Source organism: Moschus berezovskii, chromosome 3, assembly GCF_049115385.1.
Source record: "Moschus berezovskii isolate FMDL1 chromosome 3, NW_MosBer_1.0, whole genome shotgun sequence".
NCBI classification, from domain to species: domain Eukaryota; kingdom Metazoa; phylum Chordata; class Mammalia; order Artiodactyla; family Moschidae; genus Moschus; species Moschus berezovskii.
Window position 1 is genome coordinate 99,403,517 of NC_142462.1, and position 22,017 is coordinate 99,425,533.

The window sequence follows — 22,017 nt, forward strand, 5'->3', positions numbered from 1 at the left end:
AACATCTGGAAGTTCACGGTTCACATATTGCTGAAGCCTGGCTTGGAGAATTTTGAACAAACTTTACTAGCGTGTGAGATGAGTGCAATTGTGCGTTAGTTTGAGCATTCTTTGGCATTGCCTTTCTTTGGGATTGGAATGAAAACTGACCTTTTCCAGCCCTGTGGCCACTGCTGAGTTTTCCAAATTTGCTGGTATATTGAGTACAGCACTTTCATAGCATCATGTTTCAGGATTTGAAATAGCTCAACTGGAATTCCATCACCTCTACTAGCTTTGTTCGTAGTGATGCTTTCTAAGGCCCACTTGACTTCACATTCCAAGATGTCTGGCTCTGAGTGAGTGATCACACCATCGTGTTTATCTGGGTCATGAAGATCTTTTTTGTGCAGTTCTTCTGTGTATTCCTGCCACCTCTTCTTAATATCTTCTGCTTCTGTTAGGTCCATACCATTTCTGTCCTTTATTGAGCCCATCTTTGCATGAAATGTTCCTTTGTTATCTCTAATTTTCTTGAAAATATCTCTAGTCTTTCCAATGCTATTGTTTTCCTCTATTTCTTTTCATTGATCTCTGAAGAAGGCTTTCTTCTCTCTCCTTGCTATTCTTTGGAACTCTGCATTCAGATGGGTATATCTTTCCTTTTCTCCTTTGCTTTTCATTTCCCTTCTTTTCTCAGCTATTTGTAAGGCCTGCTCAGACAGCCAGTTTACTTTTTTTGCATTTATTTTTCTTGGGGATTGTCTTGATCCCTTTCTCCTCTTCAATGTCATGAACCTCCATCCATAGTTCATCAGGCACTCTGTCTATCAGATCTAGTTCCTTAAATCTATTTCTCACTTCCACTGTATAGTCATAAGGGATTTGATTTAGTTCATACCTGAATGGTCTAGTGGTTTTCTCCACTTTCTTCAATTTCAGTCTGAATTTGTCAATAAGGACTTCATGATCTGAGCCACAGTCAGCTCCCGGTCCTTTTTTGCTGACTGCATAGAGCTTCTCCATCTTTGGTTGCAAAGAATATAATCAATCTTATTTTGGTGTTGAGCATCTGGTGACGTCCATGTGTAGAGTCTTCTCTTGTGTGAGTGAATGTATAGATTCACCATATAGTTGAAAAAAAAAAAAGGCCTAGTAAAAAGACCATATTTTGACAAGAATAGATTTAAATTGCTAAGCAATGATTTAATTTTTTTTAAATTTATAACTCATATTTATATACTACAGTGATTCATGTTACCAAAATATTGGCTCATCAATACAGCCTGAAAATATCTTTGAGTCTTTCCATGATCTAAATTAAGCTTCTAAAATTTAGAATATAAAGGGTGACAAGTTCTTCTGGTTTTGAAGCCTGATTCTCTCTGTGTGATGAGCATGAATCCAGTCTCAGACTATGCAGCTACTGAATCTAGTAGATGGGTGAGAAGAAAAAATTCTGCCATAGGAAAAATAGGGCATTCATCAGAATATTCAGCCAGGATTCATTATGACTGCACACGGCAGAAATCCAACTGGAACACATTTACTCAGAGAGCGGAATTTATGGGTTACCTACCAGGACTTTAGAAGTCACAAAGTGTTAGCTCTTCTCAGAAATGACTGAGAACAGGGGTTTGAAATATCTCAGATGCTGCTTATTCTCTGCATGTTCACCTTAGTATTGTCTCTCATTATTCAGGCTTGTTACAGCTCATGAGCCAGTTCTCCATGGCAGTGCCAGCTCTCGGTCTAGTGCATTTCAGTTGTGCTATGCAAGGCACATTACATATCATACTTCAGTTTTATGATTTAAAAAGTTTTAGAGGAATAAATTAATTAGCCTGATTTTGCTCATGTCTCCAAAAATTGAGTTCTTAGGTACAATGATTGGCAATCCCCTCTACAACCTTGTAGTTGGGGTCAACAGAGGAACAATCTCCCCAAATAAGAAGGGTCCATATCTTCCTGGGATGTTCAGTAATTTAGAAAATTCATCCGTCTGAGTCTGTGAGGTAAAAACTGGTTATCATTTACTAGGAAAAAGTTGCTACACTATAAAATTACTAGTAACACCAAGTGGTCAAAAATGAAAAAAGTTTTCTGTGCTTATGTGTTTGTGAAAGAGAACAAAATTTCATGTCTCACTCATTCTGAGAATAATGACTTTTGTTTCTTCTTGTTTGTTTGTTTTAGAAAATAAAATCAGTAGTTAATGGTTTAGACATCCATATAAGATAGGTGTTAGAGGTCTCCTATACTAAAAGAATATTTAAATAATGATGAAATGATGAAGATATAAATGGTAGGAAAGTCAATCAAGACTAGATTTCCTATGTCAAATCGTTGATATGGTATGAATTTTAAAATCTCTTTCACTCCTTTTTCAATTCCTGACCTTTTCTATGACACCCTGAAACTGACTTAAAACTGTCAAGGACATGGTAGAACAGCCAGCTCTCATTACCAGATGAACAATTGTATGAGTGAGCCTGGGAAAGATCATACAAACTCAACAAACACCCTGCTCATCCATACACTCATGAGAACTAAAAAGAAGTTGTTTAAGGCACTGAATTTGGAAGTGTTTATTCGAGAATCCTGACATAATTCAAGCCCTTTTCCAGAAGCATGGAACTAGTCATGCTAGCAGAGTGGCCATAGAGATGAAGTTGTAAGCATACTGGAAACTTGTATAAAATTGTGTAAGTTCCCTTAGGGGACCCAGCACATGCTTGTCCTGGCTTGGAAGCCCCAGAGAGGGCATTTTGGGCTGTCAGCCACACTGTAAGAGCCCAGAGCCTCTCTTGCTTTCCTAGAAACAGTGGAGAGTTACTACTGTCTGAGTGATTTCAGGATTGTCTACCTTACTTCAGAGCCCCACAACCAACACTACTTAATACTTAGGCTCAGTGACAAGGCCAATTACCTGGCCAAGTTTCCAGTAATATCACCAGTCCCTTTCAGGGCCCAAACAACCCTCAGGGTGGTCTGGAAGACCTAGAGACAACCTCTTGCACTTCTAGAGCTACTGAAAAAATGTCTATTCTACTTGGAGACCCAGGAGCCATTTTTGCATTCCTGGAAAAGTTGGAGAACGTGTTATTCCCTGTCTGAGTGTCCTGAGAATTTTCAGCCTCACCTCAAGGCCAGAGCTGTTGCTAAAAGTTGAGGTGCAGTGAGCATGTCCTCAGCTTGGCTGAGTTAGTGGAACCTTTATAAATTCCTTTCTTGTCCTAGGAAAAGTTTGTGCTGCTCAGGAAAGCATAGAAATCTTACTCTACTTTTATTTTTGAAAGCTCTTTATTGATTATTAAGTTCTAAGCTGACAGATTTTGCCTTCCCTACCCAAGGATTGAACCCTTGTTTCTTATGTCTCCTACATTGATAGGCAGGTTCTTTACCAGTAGTATCACCTGAGAGGCCAGAGGGTTTTTAGCAATTTGTTATGCTGTGCTTTGTTCTGATCTCCTTTTGTTGTTAAAGTTTAATTGAGATTCTTGAATCTAAAATCTTTGATCTATGATTTCATCGTGTTTATCAAATTTGGAAAATTTTTGGATACTTTCAGTTCAATTTTTTCTGCAGTCCTCTTTCAAGAATTCCAACTGCACATATATCAGACAATTTAGATTAATATACTTCTTTTTAAATCTTTTTAAAAATTGTACTTCAGTTTGGAAACTTTCTATTTCTTTACCTTTAATTGATACCTTATTTTACACTCTATTATCTTATTTATCCCATACACTATAGTTATTATTTCAAACACTGTAATTCTCATCTGTGATTGACTGGGGCTTTATGGTGGTGTTGGTTTAGTTGCTAAGTCGTGTTCGACACTTGCAACCCCATGGACAAATTCTCTGTCCGTGGGATTTCCCAAGCAAACATATTGGAGTGGGTTGCCATTTCCTTTGTCAGGGGATCTTCCTGACCCAGAGATTGAACCCGGGTTTCCTGCATTGTAGAGGGATTCTTTAGCAACTGCACTACCAAGGGACTATTTAGTGCTTCTCATTGGTTTAGAGCTATATCACTGAAGAAAATGTGTTTCTGAGTATTTTATTCAGTGTCCCATGGCTTATGCGGTTTCCCTACTCTGACTGGGGAAAAGCAAACTATTATAAGTATTCTGCAAAAATGCTTTGGTCTACTTCTTTCTAGTGGTACTATTTGGAGCTTTACAGAGTTTTACTTCAGGTTTGCTGAGAACAGTACTTAGACAAACATTTAAGGGTAACCTCTTTGCAGAGTTCCAGAGCTCAACCCCTCTCAAATTCTATTTTCTCTGGTATTCTGGTCCATGGCTCTACTCAGATCTCCTTTCCCACATTCTGGACTCTGTCTATTTAGCCTGTTGACTACTGGACTTTATTTGGTCTTCTCTCCCTCTGAGGTGCCCTGGAAATGGGATCTAGGCAGTAAATTGGAGCAGTTATGGGTTCATCTCGTTGTCAGATGCTTGCACCGATTTTTGTCCAATAATTAAATGTAACTGTTTCAAATATTTGTCCTTTTTTTTTTAATGTCTATGAGGGGAGGGAAATTCCAATAGCAATTAGTTCTTCATGGAGAGCTTTTGTTTTTGTTCTTATTTGTGGCTGAATATACTTGTTTATCCATCTTTTGAAGCATATACTAATTGAGCTTTTAAAGTTTTCTTATACTATATTATTATAGTTGCTGTGGGTGATTTAATATTTATAAGTTCAGATTCTTGCTTTCCAGGAGGATTCAAAAAATAAATATGTTAAAGATTCAGTAAGGGCTTATTTTTCTGGCAATTGATTGTTCAGTTGAAAAATCAAAAAGAACTTCAAAGATTTGAGTGTGTCTAAATTGAAGAAATCTTTCCAATTGTGTATTTTCAATTATTTTTTCAGAGAACTAGATTTTAAATTTAAAAAGTAATTAATTTTGATAGTTGATAATATTGAAGACTGACTACAGCAAAAGCACCCCTTGTTATGAGCCTTTAAGGAAAAATCCAAGGAAATCCAAGAGAATCTTCAGATAAATTCTTAGACTAATAGAAGAGTTAATCAAGTCTGTAGACATAAGATTGTTGTTCTATAAAGTTATATAAACTTATGCAACTTATACAAGATGCATAAGTTCTAGAGATCTGCTATACAACATCTTGCCTATGGTTAACAATACAGCATTATGCACTTAAAAATTTGTTAAAACGGTAGCTCTTATGTGTCTTACCACAGAGCAAAACAAAGCTAATAAAACAGAAAAACCGCAGCTTTTTCTTATGGATAGATAGGTTTATAGCTTAAATAATGATGCAGGTGTCATGGCTGTCTGTATATATTCAAATCCATTAAATTTTAAACTTTAAATATGTGAAGTTTTTATCGATCAAAAAAAGCTGAACAAACCACCTGTACACAATGTTCATAGCAGGTTTATCTTGACTAGGATGGTGGTTAACTGTGATAGCCCCAATTTGAAAACAGCCCATATATCCTTCAAAGACTTAAATAAACTGTGGTATGTCCCTGCAGTGGAATAACTGTTCAGATAAAAAATTAAATTTAAAAAGAACAAACAATTGTTACATGTAAAAACTTGGATGGATCCTAGGGCATTATGGTGAGTGAAAAAAAAAAGCCAATCTCAAAAAGTTACATATTTTATATTTCAATTTATGGATCATTCTTGAAATGATGGAGTTAAAGAAATGGAGAACATATCTGTGGTTAGAGAAGGAGGGAGTTGTGACTTTAAAATAGCTCCAGAGAGTTCCTTTGAGTTGACAAAGCAATTCTATATCTTGATTAGGATGGTAGTTATATGAACCCTAATCTTGATAAAAAATTCATATAGATTTACACAGAGGTATGCAAAAAAGAATTACTGCAAAAACTGGTTGAACCTGAATAAAGTCTGTAGTCTAACTAATTCTATTTCTTTGATGTCAATTTCCTGGTTTTGATAATGTAGGTACTATAGGTACTCTTGATGAATGTGAAAGAGGAGAGTGAAAAGGTTGGCTTGAAGCTCAACATTCAGAAAACAAAGATCATGGCATCTGGTCCCATCACTTCATGGGAAATGGATGGAAAAACAGTGGAAACAGTGTCAGACTTTATTTTTTTGGGCTCCAAAATCACTGCAGATGGTGATTGCAGCCATGAAATTAAAAGACGCTTACTCCTTGGAAGGAAAGTTATGACCAACCTTGATAGTATATTAAAAAGCAGAGACATTACTTTGCCAACAAAGGTCCGTCTAGTCAAGGCAATGGTTTTTCCCGTGGTCATGTATGGATGTGAGAGTTGGACTGTGAAGAAAGCTGAGCCCCGAAGATTTGATGCTTTTGAACTGTGGTGCTGGAGAAGACTCTTGAGAGTCCCTTGGACTGCAAGGAGATCCAACCAGTCCATTCTAAAGGAGAACGATCCTGGGTGTTCGTTGGAAGGACTGATGCTAAAGCTGAAACTGCAATACTCTGGCCACCTCATGTGACTAGTTGACTCACTGGAAAAGACTCTGATGCTGGAAAAGGTTGGGGGCGGGAGGGGAAGGGGTCGACAGAGAATGAGATGGCTGGATGGCATCACCGACTCTGTGGACATGAGTTTGAGTGAGCTCCGGGAGTTGGTGATGGATAGGGAGGCCTGGCGTGCTGTGATTCATGGGGTCGCGGACAGTCGGACACAACTGAGCAACTGAACCGACAGAACCGATAGTGATACAGGTGTTAACCATTGAAGGACTCTAGGTGATGGGTATATGGAAACTTTCTGCACTATTTTTACAAGTTCTGGAATCTATAGTTATTTCAGGATAAAGGTTTTCAATTCAGTTCAGTTCAGTCACTCAGTCGTGTCCGACTCTTTGCGACCCCATGAATCACAGCACGCCAGGCCTCCCTGTGTAGTTTCTATTCTTACTAGATTTTAAAAATAACATGCATCTTTGAAAGAGATTTTGAATGCTTTATTCACATTCTACTCATTGAATGAACCAAATTGTATTGAAGTTATCTATTACTTTTATGTTGGTAGTTTTACTCATAGTAGGGTTAAAAATTTATTTTTATTGTGTTGAGCAAACTAATACCTTATGATGTTTTCTTAATATACTCTATAGATGTACTTTTCCATTCTCCTTTGTTTCCTTCTTTATTTCCACTGAATTAGCTTAGCTTGTGGTTTATCTATTGTTTTTCCCATTTGCATTTTCAACAAATCACATCATTAATTCATTTATTGGTTCTGATTTTCTGTTTTCTAGCTTTATCCTTCAATTTTCCTTGTTCTATTTTTATGTATTTTTTTATGCTCCTTGGATGTAATGGTCAATAAATTTGTAGTCTTTCTTAGTTTGCATTAAGAAAAGAAATTTGCTTTCTAATTTTATATTCCAAATTCTAAAAAAAAAACTTTGTTTCTTTAATATTTATTTATATATTTATATTTAAAATGTTAAATTTATGAATTAAATATAAATTTTCTAAATATATTTATATTTTATTTGTTTTTTAATGCTGATGGAAGTAAATTATATTCTAATTAATATTTGTGTCTATTATTCTCCTTTCATTTCCTGTAGCTTTTATTCATGCATATTGAAGATCTTTGTTAGATTTTAAAGTGACTATAAACTTTTTCCAAACAGGAAAAGGAGTACGTCAAGGCTGTATATTGTCACCTTGCTTATTTAACTTATATGCAGGATACATCATGAGGAATGCTGGGCTAGAAGAAGCACAAGCTGGAATCAAGATTGCTGGGAGAAATATCAGTAACCTCAGATAAGCAGATGACACCACCCTTATGGCAGAAAGTGAAGAGGAACTAAAAAGCCTCTTGATGAAAGTGAAAAAGGAGAGTGAAAAAGTTGGCTTCAAGCTCAACATTCAGAAAACTAAGATCATGGCATCTGAACCCATCACTTCATGGGAAATAGATGGGGAAACAGTGGAAACAGTGTCAGACTATTTTTGGGGGCTCCAAAATCACTTTGGATGCTGATTGCAGCCATGAAATTAAAAGACACTTATTCCTTGGAAGGAAAGTTATGACCAACCTAGATAGCATATTAAAAAGCAGAGACATTACTTTGCCAACAAATGTCCGTCTAGTCAAGGCTATGGTTTTTCTAGTGGTCATGTATGGATGTGAGAGTTAGACTGTGAAGAAAGCTGAGTGTGGAAGAATTGATGCTTTTGAACTGTGGTGTTGGAGAAGACTCTTGAGAGTACCTTGGACTGCAAGGAGATCCAAGCAGTCCATTCTAAAGGAGATCAGTTCTAGGTGTTCATTGGAAGGACTGATGCTAAAGCTGAAACTCCAATGCTTTGGCCACCTCATGCGAAGAGTTGACTCACTGGAAAAGACCCTGATGCTGGGAGGGATTGGGGGCAGAAGGAGAAAGGGATAACAGAGAATGAGATGGCTGGATGGTATCACCAACTCGATGGACATGAGTTTGAGTGAACTCTGGGAGTTGGTGATGGACAGGGAGGCCTGGTGTGCTGTGATTCATGGGGTCGCAAAGAGACACAACTGAGCAACTGAACTGAACTGAATTGAAAGTCTCCTTGTTACAACCATAATTATTCTCTCTCAACTTTTTCTTCGTGTTGTTCAGTCACTCAGTCGTGTCCTACTCCTTGCAACCCCATGGACTACAGCATCCCAGGCTTCCCTGTCCTTCATCATCTCCCAGTTTCTGCTCAAATTCCTGTCCATTGAGTTGGTAATGCGATCCATCTATTTCATCCTCTGTCACCTCCTTTTCCTGCCTTCCATCTTTCCCAGCATGAGGGCTTTTCTCAGTAATTTGGCTCTTCTCATCAGATGACCAAAGTACTAGAGCCCCAGCTTCAGTATTAGTCCTTCCAATGAATATCCAGGGCTGATCTCCCCCAGGATCAATTGGCTTGATATCCTTGTGGTCCAAAGAACCCCCACAAGTTCCTCTAGCACCACAATTCAAAAGCATCAAGCCAGGCACTCAGCACTCTCCACTGTTCAGCTCTTACATCTGCACATGACTACCAGAAAAACCATACCCCTGACTTTGCTCAATTTTTAGATTTTTCTTAATTATTTTTTATTCCTATGATATTGAGATATTTTGAAAAATACTTATGATATATTTTCATGATTCAATTTATCTTTGTTTTTTAGAATGCCCTTCTTTTTCTTGAGAAAAGTTTATTTCTCCCCCTTTAGTTCAAACTGTTGATGTAAGATTATGCTTCTTGTTTTCTTTTTGTTTGCAGTTTCTGGATATATCTTTAACCATCCTATTACTTACAAGTTTCTTGCTTCAGTTTTAGCTTTGTCTCATATTTAGCAAATAATTATTTTGTTCTTTGAAATGCTGACTACCAATATATAGGTATACATGTGTGGACATGTCCAGATACACCCATGTGTGTATATTTACCTTTTTATATTATGTTTGCATTATTTCTTTCTTTCAATCTTCCTTTATAATCTTTGCTTGATTTGCATTGTTTTTGTCTTGTATTTCTTATATATTTCCCTCTGAACATTTGGGGGGCTTACCCTTGGTACTTCTTTTCATCATTATATTTACTGCTTTATATGTAATATCAACTTTTATATAATGCTACATATTAATTATTTAGTGTGAATGATAAGACACATAAAGAATTAACAGTTTCTATTTTCTCCTTCCCATTCTGCCTCAGGTTTTACTTGGGCCCCTTGTAGTTTGAATTTCTTTTATCACAGTATTTAAATCTGGCTTCACAGAATTTCATGGATAGGTTGGAAGAGAGGACCTTTTAAAATATAACAAAATTCTGATTGTCTAGTTTAGAACTTGTAAATTATTATTTAAAATTCTTGGTGATGCTAACATGTAGCTGGTGTTATAAAATGACAGTAGATAATTTTTCGAGCATTAAAAAAATGAATCCTCACCAGCCACTATTCCTAGATGTGGCTTTATAGCTTCTTGTTAAGTAGGAAATCTCTGTAGTTCATGATCAAGGTGTGACAAGTGCAGTGGTTCATCTGTGTGTGTTTGTATGTGTGTGTGTGTCTGCATGTCTACATGTTATGATTTAGTTGTTAATGCTTTTCAGATGATATAGATTGGCAGATCTAGGTCATCATGCTACTTGGTTTAATTTTCCCTTTACAACCCCAACAACTGCTTTTTACAGAAGTAGTTTGTGCATTTGTTTATACGGATACCCCCAGCCAGCTCTCAGAACTGCTAAATAAGTTTCAAGTTTCAACTCCTTTCAAGAAGGCTATTACAGCAAGTTCATGCAGCACAACTTTGAAATTCCAAGCACGAAATCCTTGCTCTTGACCCTACTTTTGAGGCCTTTTGATCTACTTGACCTGAAAGATCTGCTTGTTCTGGCTTCTCTGAGGTGGTTTCAGTCACCTAGTACCCTTAGTTGCCCTTTTCACATGGTGCATAGGGTTACAGGAATTGACTAGTTCTTTAGAAATATATTTTTTCCTCTGCTTCTCATTTACCTTTATTCCAATGGTTTCAGAGCAGAGTGGGGTTAGAGAGAAAAGTGCTTGGTTGTATGAATGTGTTTAATAATTGTGAAAAGTGATTTTAAGCACCTTCAATTATAATAATTTCTCTTAAATCATCTCCTTTCCCTATCTCCCTTTGGTCACCGTTCCAGGTTCAATATTTGCTTTTTGTTTGATAGCAGATAGATATTGCCTGGGTTAATGTATAGGATATTAACACATTCAAACTCCTGGAAACATTTGTCTAATTTTTATATCAATCTTCAGCTCCCCTCTGTTTAGAAAATTATGAAAAGAAAGATTGTTACTGAGTTTTGCTTGTTTAGTATTCAGAAGAGACTTCCCCTTAAATCTCCTTCAATATATCAACTTTCTGCAATATAGAATAAAAGATTAAGATGCTGGCATATATTAATATACTTTTTCATAAATTAAAAGAACATTTACCCTTTGTAGACAACCATTTATTTAAAGCATATCAAGTGGTATTACTGACTTTCATCTTTATGAGAACAACTATACCAACTCATATATTTATATTTACAGAAAGAAAAAATCATAGAGCTTATAATACAATGATATACATAATTGCTAACAAGTCTTGATCATGCATTATATGCCAAGCACCATACCAAGCAGTATGTTTATTTCATTTTGTTTAATCCCCTCCACAATTAAGATAGATTTGTTCTTTCATCTAAGAAAAATTATAAGTGCTGTGCTGGAGGATGAAATTATATTAAAGATAAGAATAAGGATTTTAAACAAGAGGATGGAACAATCTTTTTTAAAGTCTGTCATTCCAGCTGCCAAATGATATCAGATGAAGAAAGAATAAATGTATAATAGAGAAAATTTAGGATAAGATAAAGCATTATATTTTTCCCTAAGGAAAATCAGAAAACTTGGGTCATTTTTTAAAGTGTTATGAGGAATAAATTGATGTAAACAATTTTATGAATAATATTCCTGCCACTCTGTAGGTAATACCTCTAAGGGAAGTGTGAGCAGAAAAGGAGTAATGAGCCATGATACTGTTGCCATGTTCTGGGTAAGTGATCATGATAGTCTGGACTTGGATTTAGACAGAGAAATTAAGAGAAATTAATCACACATGTACAGTTAGAGAAGAAGGTGACTACAGAAAGGATTATTGAGTTAATAACTTAAGCACTTGGGTAAGGGTGGTGTTGCTTTTACTGACATTGGAAGGATTGGAATTTAGATGGATGTCCTAGAAAATAGGACACTTAAAATACATCTGACTGCAATGGCAAGCCACTCCAGTACTGTTGCCTAGAAAATCCCATGGATGGAGGAGCCTGGTAGGCTGCAGTCCGTGGGGTCGCTAAGGGTCGGACATGACTGAGCGACTTCACTTTCACTTTCCACTTTCACACATTGGAGAAGGAAATGGCAACCCACTCCAGTGTTCTTGCCTGGAGAATCCCAGGGACGGGAGAGCCTGGTGGGCTTCCGTCTATGGGGTCACACAGAGTCGGACACGACTGAAGTGACTAGCAGCAGCAGCAGCAGCAGCACAACTCCCAAGAAGAAATCTTAATGATGCAAATCTGACATGCAGAGTTTTAGTTCTGAAGATTAGGCTTGGCTAGAGACTTTCATTTTGGAACTATCAAGGGGAGAGAGTAGAGAGAGAGAAGAAAGGACTTTTGAATTGATCCTGAATGTATCATCATAGTAATCACTTACCTGTGATCTGTGGTTGTTACCAGTTCCTTGGGCAGAAAGGCATAAGGCACTTATCCAGATCTCCTGAACCAAGACAAGGTATCGCTAGGTTGAAAACACACTTTTGTGACATTAGTAGAGAGATTTCCATAGAATCTGATGGTCCTCACTCCTGTGGGGGATTTCGTTCCTAGTGTGATGCCTTCATGAAACTTAAAGGCTGGGACGGTTTGCCTTTCAGGCAAGGAGACTGTTGTTATGTCTCACACTTTATACAGTATTTTCAATGTTGAAATTATTTTCTTGCATTGTACATTTTGGTGTTTTTCTTTAAGTCATTGCTATTCTAAAGTTAGAAAAATTGGAAATTATATTCGCTGTACCCATTTCAAAAGTAACCAGAGTAAAGCTTTAATTGCTACTTTAACATATAAGTATAAGCACATTTCTAGAATAAAAATGTGAGTTTGGAGTAGTAGTATGTGATGAAGAACTTCAAAGGACCCAAAAGAATGTGCTTTAATTACTAAAGTTATATAATAAAAAAAACCCCTAAGATCACCTCAGTTCACATTTATCTTTTCCTTTACAGTAATGTTATGTAACATGTGTCAGTGGAAACTACATTATGTTTTTGGATATTAACAAAGCATTTACCAAATATTTCATGCTATCCTTGTAAGCAAACTGAGACATATGTGCTGAATATTAGTAGAATCAGGTGCCTTCCTAACTAACGGAATAATCATGTCAAATATGTATAATTATTTGTCAGCATCAACCAGAAAGGAACATTTTAGTAGTGATGCTCTGAAACTCTGTTATAAATTTCATTAACTTTAATATTTTGATAATACTTTATTAATTTATTATGTGAACCAATTTATTAGCATGTTATTTTAGTAATATTTCAATAATATACAAATAAAGCTGAGAAGTATTATTTGAACTTTTCTTTTTCAAAACTAATTTAATTATGGTAAGGAAAGTTATAAACTAGCCAAATATTTTTGCCCAATAAATACTCAGAACTGTGTCTTATGAATGTATATGCTGCTGCTGCTGCTAAGTCGTTTCAGTCGTGTCCGACCCTGTGTGACCCCACAGAGGGCAGCCCACTAGGCTCCTCCATCCCTGGGATTCTCCAGGGAAGAACACTGGAGTGGATTGCCATTTCTTTCTCCAGTGCATGCATGCATGCGAAGTTGCTTCAGTCATGTCCGACTCTGTGTGACCCCATGGACAGCAGCCCACCAGGCTCCTCTGTCCATGGGATTCTCTAGGCAAGAATACTGGAGTGGGTTGCCATGTCCTTCTCCAATGTGTGTATATATGTATGTTTAAATATGAGTTAACATTTCCAGCTGCAGATTTGCTAAAAAGAGAGCAAGAGGAATGCTCACTAGGAGCTTGGGTTGGACAAGACTTTTTAAAGACAAGGGCATGAATTGTTCTCTAGAAGAACAAGGAAATGTAAAGCAAGTCAAAACAATGACCCAGATTGCAGAAGACAAAAGGCAAGGGAGAAATGATGAGTTTGTGGGTGTATGGTGCTCTTTAGGACTGCAGGGTTTCCTTTGATTTTCTCATAAGTAGCCTGATAACATATGCTCTAGAAATTGAAATGCAGGAACCAGCTCCACATGGATGTCTTACAGGAATCTCAAGTCAATATTTACAAAACCCATCTCAATATCCATTCTGTGATATTCTGTCTGAACTATGTCTTGCAAAGCCTTTTCTTAGACTGGACAAGAAATATTGGAGGTAACTCTCTTCTTCATATAAACTCCTATGATTCTATATCCTACACAATTCTTGACTCTGTTTACTTCTGTTTATACCCATGTCCATTTTCTTATATTGTAGTATTAATAATACTACTATATGTACTGTATAATACTAATACTATATAGCAGTTGCAAATAACTTTACCAACATTCCTACTTGGAATCTTCAGTTATCCAGTATATATCTTGTACATCCTTCAGAGTAATTTGAAAATATAAATCTAATCGCCTCTTAACAATCTCTTCTATTTTGGGGATAAAAATTAAAGTTAATATTGTTCACTAGGAAGTTCATTATTAGGCAGGCTCTATTTGTTTACCCATCTAACTGTGTTCATTTAAAAAATATTCATTCTTGTGTGCTACCCATGAACAATATAGTAGATATTTAACTTCTTCAAAGGGCAAATCTCTCTCAACTTTGAAACTTAGCTTAGAACAACAACAACAAAAAAGTATAAACTCTGGATCAAAAACTTAATGTGCAATTAATAATTATGAGCAAAATATGGGCCAGTTAATTTAAAAAGCAATTGGAATTGATATTATTTGTCACTTATATTTGTGTTTAATACATTATTCATCAGATTTCTGAGGTCTATCATGCTGATCACATTTGTGACTCATACAAGTTGAGGAAGGTGGAGGATATATTACGTGGATAACAAAGATAAATATAACAGTCTGGAGCAGGAGAGATGTTTCCTGGGGCTTTCTACCTCAGTGGGGAAATATGAATAGAAAGAGCTCATGAAAGCAAGACTAGGGGAAAAAAAACAACAACAGAGGAAGTCATTTAGTGATTTAAAGATATAAAAAAATTCCAGGAACACACAAAGCTGAAAGAATAGAAGAAACTAATGCCTGGTGATTTTTGATTAGATGTGAGATATTTTAGCTTGTTGGGGGCTGGATATTTTGCATTCCTAAAAATATTCTTGAGCTTTGTTTTGGAAGGCAGCTAAGTTATTTGGGAACAGTTTGATAATTTTGTGTTTTGGATTTAAGCTTTGTTAACATTTAGTTCAGGGCTAATTTTGTCTCCCTAGTGACACAAAACACTCAGCGCTCTAACTAAACCCCAAGTTTTCACACACTGGCTGATGAGAACAGGAATTATTTGGTCCTGTGTGTGATCTCCAGTTATTGTCCCATCTATCTCTCCAGGCTTCAGGGAGTTTTTTAATCTATACACTTTTTCTTTTGAAATTAAACTTTTAATTTTAAGATAATTGTAGATTCCCCAGCAGTTGGAAGAAATAACACCAAGGGAGCCCATGCATCCCTTACCCAGTGGTCCCAAAGATGACACTTGGCAAAACTATAGTATAGGATCTCAAAGCAAGACATTGACATTGATACAATCAAGATACGAAACAAATCCGTCACCACAAGAATCTCCCAGGTTACACACCCACTTTCCTCCCTGTCCTTACAGCTTTCCCCATACTTAAACTCTAGGAAACATGAACTGGCTCACCATTTATAAAAGTTCTCACTGAGCGAATATTATATAAATGAAATCATATATTACATAACCTTCTGTTATTGGTTTTTTTCACTCAGTGTAATTCTTAAGAGGTTAATCCAGGTTGTCGTGCATATCAATAATTCATTCTTTTTTATTTCTGGGTACTACTCCATGGTATTAATGAACAACAGGTTTTTCTTTAAAAATTCTTAACTAATTAAAAAAAATGAAAATAATTCACTCATTTCTGAGTTAAAAGCAGCATCTTTTTTTTTTTTAAACCATTCACTGGTTGAAGGAACTATGGGTTGATTACTTTTATTTTTGACTTACAAAAAAAGGCTGCTGTGAACAAAAGTGTACACGTTTTTGTGTGGCTAAAAGGTCTCATTTCTCTGGAATATATACAGAAGAATGCAGTTCCTGGATCACATGACAGTTTCAAGTTTAGTTATTCAAGAAACTAACAAATAGTTTTTCAGATTAGCAAAGTTCCCAATGTACCCACAATAAATGAGATAATAATCTTAAACAGAGTATCACAGACTTTCAGAATATCAATGATGAAAAAATTATTGATGGTTAAGAATGGAGAACAATACTTGAAGATTTAACAGGCCATCTGAATTTTGTAAATAGAGCATATTGTCCAAAACAATGAATTGCTCAAATAACATGTGGAGTGTTGTGTTCATTTCTGCATACTGTGGTTTAATAAAGAAATCAATAAAATGAGAAAGCCAAAGGGTAGGAGAGAAATAGTTTAGGTATAAAGATAATGTTTAGCCTGAAAAGGGATAAAGAGATTTGGGTATGGTGTGTGTGTGTGTAGGCAAATGAGTGTTCCCCTCTCTCTCTTCATATTTATATTTACTAAAAACCTTCTGAAGTCAGTATTATTTTATGTACAATGAATATGGAAATAGAATTTATAAGAATCTTGCCCCAAAAGAAGGGAATAATACAGTGGACCATCAGAGAAACAACCATATGGTTATTTCACTTTTTTTTTTTTTTAAATAGAAGTGAAATCCAATTTTAACAAGCAAAACTCCTTACTGCCAAATTCAGACTAGAATTGAATAAAGTGAAGAAAACCACTAGATCATTCAGGTATGACCTAAATCAAATCCCTTATGACTATGCAGTGGAAGTGAGAAATAGATTTAAGGGACTAGACCTGATGGACAGAGTGCCTGATGAACTATGGATGGAGGTTAGTGACATTGTACAGGAGACAGGGATCAAGACCATTCCCAAGAAAAAGAAATGCAAGAAAGAAAAATGGCTGTCTGAGGAGGCCTTAAAAATAGCTGTGAAAAGAAGTGAAGCAAAAAAAGGAGAAAAAGAAAGATATACCCATTTGAATTCAGAGTTCCAAAGAATAGCAAGGAGAGATAAGAAAGTCTTCCTCAGCGATCAATGCAAAGAAATAGAGGAAAACAACAGAATAGGAAAGACTAGACATCTCTTCAAGAAAATTAGAGATAGCAAGGGAACATTTCATGCAAAGATGGCCACAATAAAGGACAGAAATGGTATGGACCTAACAGAAGCAGAAGATATTAAGAAGCGGTGGCAAGAATACACAGAAGAACTGTACAAACAAGGTCTTCACGACCAAGATATTCATGATGGTGTGATCACTCAACTAGAGCCAGACATCCTGGAATGTGAAGTCAAGTGGGCCTTAGGAAGCATCACTACACACAAAGCTAGTGGAGGTGATGGAATTCCAGTTGAGCTATTTCAAATCCTGAAAGATGATGCTGTGACAGTGCTGCACTCAATATGCCAGCAAAATTGGAAAACTCAGCAGTGGCCACAGGACTGGAAAAGGTCAGTTTTCATTCCAATCCCAAAGAAAGGCAATGCCAAAGAATGCTCAAACTACAGCATAATTGCACTCATCTCACACGCTAATAAAGTAATGCTTAAAATTCTCCAAGCCAGGCTTTAGCAATACATGAACCGTGAACTTCCAGATTTTCAAGCTAGTTTTAGAAAAGGCAAAGGAACCAGAGATCAAATTGCCAACATCTTCTGGATCATGGAAAAAGCAAGAAAGTTCCAGAAAAACATCCATTTCTGCTTTATTGCCTATGCCAAAGCCTTTGACTGTGTGGATCACAATAAACTGTGAAAAATTCTGAAAGAGATGGGAATACCACACCACCTGACCTGCCTCTTGAGAAACCTGTATGCAGGTCAGGAAGCAACAGTTAGAACTGGACATGGAACAACAGACTGGTTCCAAATAGGAAAAGGAGTACATCAAGGCTGTATATTGTCACCTTGCTTATTTAACTTATATGCAGAGTACATCATGAGAAACACTGAGCTGGAGGAAACACAAGCTGGAATCAAGTTTGCTGGGAGAAATATCAATAACCTCAGATATGCAGATGACACCACTCTTATGGCAGAAAGTAAAGAAGAACTGAAAACCCTCTTGATGAAAGTGAAAGAGGAGAGTGAAAAAGTTGGACTTAAAGCTTAACATTCAGAAAACTAAGATCATGGCATCTGGTCCCATCACTTCATGGCAAATAGATGGGGAAACAGTGGAAATAATGGCTGACTTATTTTTCTGGGCTCCAAAATCACTGCAGATGCTGATTGCCACCATGAAATTAAAAGATGCTTACTCCTTGGATGGAAAGTTATGACCAACCTAGACAGCATATTAAAAGTTAGGGACATTACTTTGCCAACAAAGGTCCGTCTAGTCAAGGGTATGGTTTTTCCAGTGGTCATGAGTGGATGTGAGAGTTGAACTATAAAGAAAGCTGAGTGTAGAAGAATTGATGCTTTTGAACTATGGTGTTGAAGACTCTTGAGAGTCCTTGGACTGCAAGGAGATCCAACTAGTCCATCCTAAGGGAGATCAAACCTGGATGTTCACTGGAAGGACTGACGTTAAAGCTGCAACTCCAATACTTTGGCCACCTGATATGAAGATTTGACTCATTTGAAAAATATCCTGATGCTGGGGAAGATTGAGGGCAGGAGAAGGGGACGACAGAGGATGAGATTGTTGAATGGCATCACCGTCTCAATGGACATGGGTTTGAGTGATCTCTGGGAGTTGTTAATGGACAGAGGGGCCTGGCATGCTGTGGTTCATGGGGTCGCAAATATTCAGACTTGACTGAGCGACTGAAGTGAACTGAACACTATTTAATTACAGTCAAATTTCATAATACCTGTAATGAACACATTGTCAGAGTGACATTCATAGCTTTAGAACTTGATGAAGTGTGGCTCAGACTAGCTTCTTTGTAATGAATTGGAATGAAATTTCCTTTGATCTCAAGAAGAAAAGTACTGCCCACATATAAATTTCACCCTTGAGGCTTCCTCTAAGTGATAAGAGGGATCACTTTATTTTTCTGGACTATTTGTGAATTTATTTTTAAAATAGCTTGATAGATTTAGGGATTTTGAAATGGGTGTAAGGCTGAAAGGTAATGGCGTTTTTCTAGGAAGGCACAGAAATTAAATGCAGAATTCAGTTTACTTTTGTTCTTTGCTTTGCCACAAATCAAAAACTGCTACATTGTATTATCATAAGCCAGCAGAGCACTATTTATAGGGAAAAGCTTCAACACTGAGATTGACAGAGAAGTTTTGTGCCATAGAGGATTTTTATTTGACAAGATTTCCTGATCACCCGATAAGAAAGTCATATTATAACAGGGGTCCATATGTAAATTTTTTTAGTGATAGTCAAGGAAGAAAGACTTTACCTATACTGAAATTTGTTTATGATAGTCTAACAGATTAAATATTCAGGGCAAGAAATCATTTTCAATGATATATCTTATGTTTTATGTAAAAGATTTGGAAGTCTGGGTTATAACCCCAGTTCTGCCACCAACTGATTGTGACCTTAAGAAAGTGTAATCTATTCATTATTCAAATCACCTTTTAAGCAAAGCGTGTTTTGATATTTGTCATTTTAATGGGAGGTTGCTGTAAAGATGTCATCTGTGTGTATATTGCCATGATAGGCATTGTGATCCATGGCAGAATTTGTAAATGCTTCATGTATATGGAGCCTGGTAGGCTGCAGTCCATGGGGTCGCACGGAGTCGGACACGATGAGCGACTTCATTTTCACTTTTCACTTTCACACATTGGAGAAGGAAATGGCAACCCACTCCAGTGTTCTTGCCTGGAGAATCCCAGGGCTGTGTAAGCCTGGTGGGCTTCCGTCTATGGGGTCGCACAGAGTCGGACACAACTGAAGCGACTTAGCAGCAGCAGCATGTATATTCTTATCCCATGATGAAGAACTTCCATAACTATGTTACAGTTATTATAATTAGTTTGAATATATTTTTTCACACGAGTGTAATGTGGCTCCAAATTCTGGGTATATTCATGATTATTTTCAAATATTAAATCTTCAAATACAGATCCATATGCTCTGTGTTGTTAGCTTCACATGTATTCAGGAATATAGCTCTAACAGAGGAATTAAGACCTACTGCCTTCAGAGTCAATGAATTCTATAAAGAAAATATAATTAATTGCTACTGGTTTTTATTATGTAGACTCTTCATTTTTTTTAGGTTAAAATTATAATGTGAAATATACATGCTATACATATCTAATTTCTCAAAATTAGTTATCATTTTATACAGTAAATATTCATATATATTTACCTTAATGTTTAGCTTTTTTGATTGCTTTATTCTTTTCTGAATTCTTTGTGGTCTTTGTTTTCTAGAATTATTTTCCTTTTGCATGAGAACTCATTTTGGTTTTTTTTTTTCAATATTGAGTGATTTCTCGAGGTTGGGAGGAGGGGGAGTTGGTAATAGATGAATAAGTTAGGAAGATCTGCTATACTCCATCATGCCTGTAGGTAATGATACTGTATTTTATGCTTAAAATTTTGTTAATACTGATCTACTAGCTAAATTTTATTTTGTATACTTTATCTTATTTGAAATAAAAGATGTATTTTCTTTACTTTTGAAGGAAATTTTCACTAGGCCTAGAAATCTAGGTTATCAATAATTTCATCATTTTAAATATGTTATTTTATGAGTTGATAGGTGAATTACATACCTTTCAAGAAAGCATATGATTTTCTTGCCTATGACTGGTTATATTTAAGGATCCTATAAGAATAATTTTAAAAATTACTTAATTTTTCCCAAAACCTCCCTCCCTCCTTCCCTCTTTCCCCATCCCTTCCTTCCTTCCTTCTGTCTTCTCTCTCTCTTCCTTTTTCCTTCCTTCCTTTGTTTCTTCCCTCCTTCACTTCCTCCTCCTCCTCTTTTCCTGTATCTCTCCCTCCATCCTTCCCAGTCTCTCTCTCTCTCATTTTTTGCTGTGTCTCCTTGGATTTGGCCTCACTCATGTTTTTAGCTCTCTATTAATAACAAATGTGAAGTCAGGAATTTGCACATGTTTTCTCCTATTTAGTGATTTCTGAATCCCAATGTTTATATTCCCAATGCAGTGAGCTGTCTAGAAATCTCTCCACATTTCAGATACTTCTGCTTGGTTTCTTAGTCCCTTGGGCTTGACAAATGTCTTAAATGTGTAGTGTCTGTTTAACTTCTCTGTGTCACCCTTTCTTGTGATCTCAGGTTGTAAGTTTCTGGATAACGTGGCAGTCTCAAACTCACTGTTTGTGCCAGAATTTCCCAGAGATTGCTTCAAGTTCCACTGGATTTTCCACCTGTGAGCCGAAATATTCTGTAGCATTTCTCAGCCGTTTGCCTTACTCCAAGGCTTGGTAAGCATCCCAGGGAAAGGTGGCATGCAGAAAGTTCTAGTTATCTCAGTGTGCTCCCCTGATTTTCTAAGATCTGACCCCTTAATTACTGGCTGCAGTAGTAGTTATGCAATACTTTCAAAGGCTGAACTGATTTGAATTGGTTTGCTGTACTGAACCGTGAACCAAGAAAGGTACAACACAGGTAGTGCAACATTCTCTGCAGAGTCAAATCAAAATGTAAGGATGGAATATGTGTAGCATGTTGGTCGAAAAAGGACAGTTTTACTTCAATTGGAACATGATATGAAAAAAGGTGGCGTTATTTCGTATGACTAGGTAATGAGGAGTCAGAACATGTAAGGAGTATTATGCCATTCTAAATTGCCTGTGTTCTTCCCTGAGTGGATTATATACTTAGAAGAGTTAGCAACCTAGCATCTCCTCTGATTATTTATTCCACTAATGTGTCTATAATACTTTCCACTTAAAAAAAAAAACTCAGTCTCTAAATTATTCTTCTAGGTCTGTGCTTCAGGTATCTGAGTCAAGTGCATTGATTTAGTGTAAAGAAACCAAGAAATAAGAAATGAAAGAGAAAAAGGAAATAGCATTACGGGAAAGCAGTTTATGATTTTTACTATTGAATTTTGGCCAAAGGCAATACATTTCAAAAATATAAAATTTCAGATTTTATTTTTCACTATGCATTTCAACTTGAAAATATACTGACAGAGAACTATTTATAAAAGTAAAAACTGGCAGTTTTTAGGTGCATGCAAAGCATATAAAACCATACATATGGGATCTTCTTATTAAATAATATTGCCCTGGAGACAGAAACTCTATCAGTTT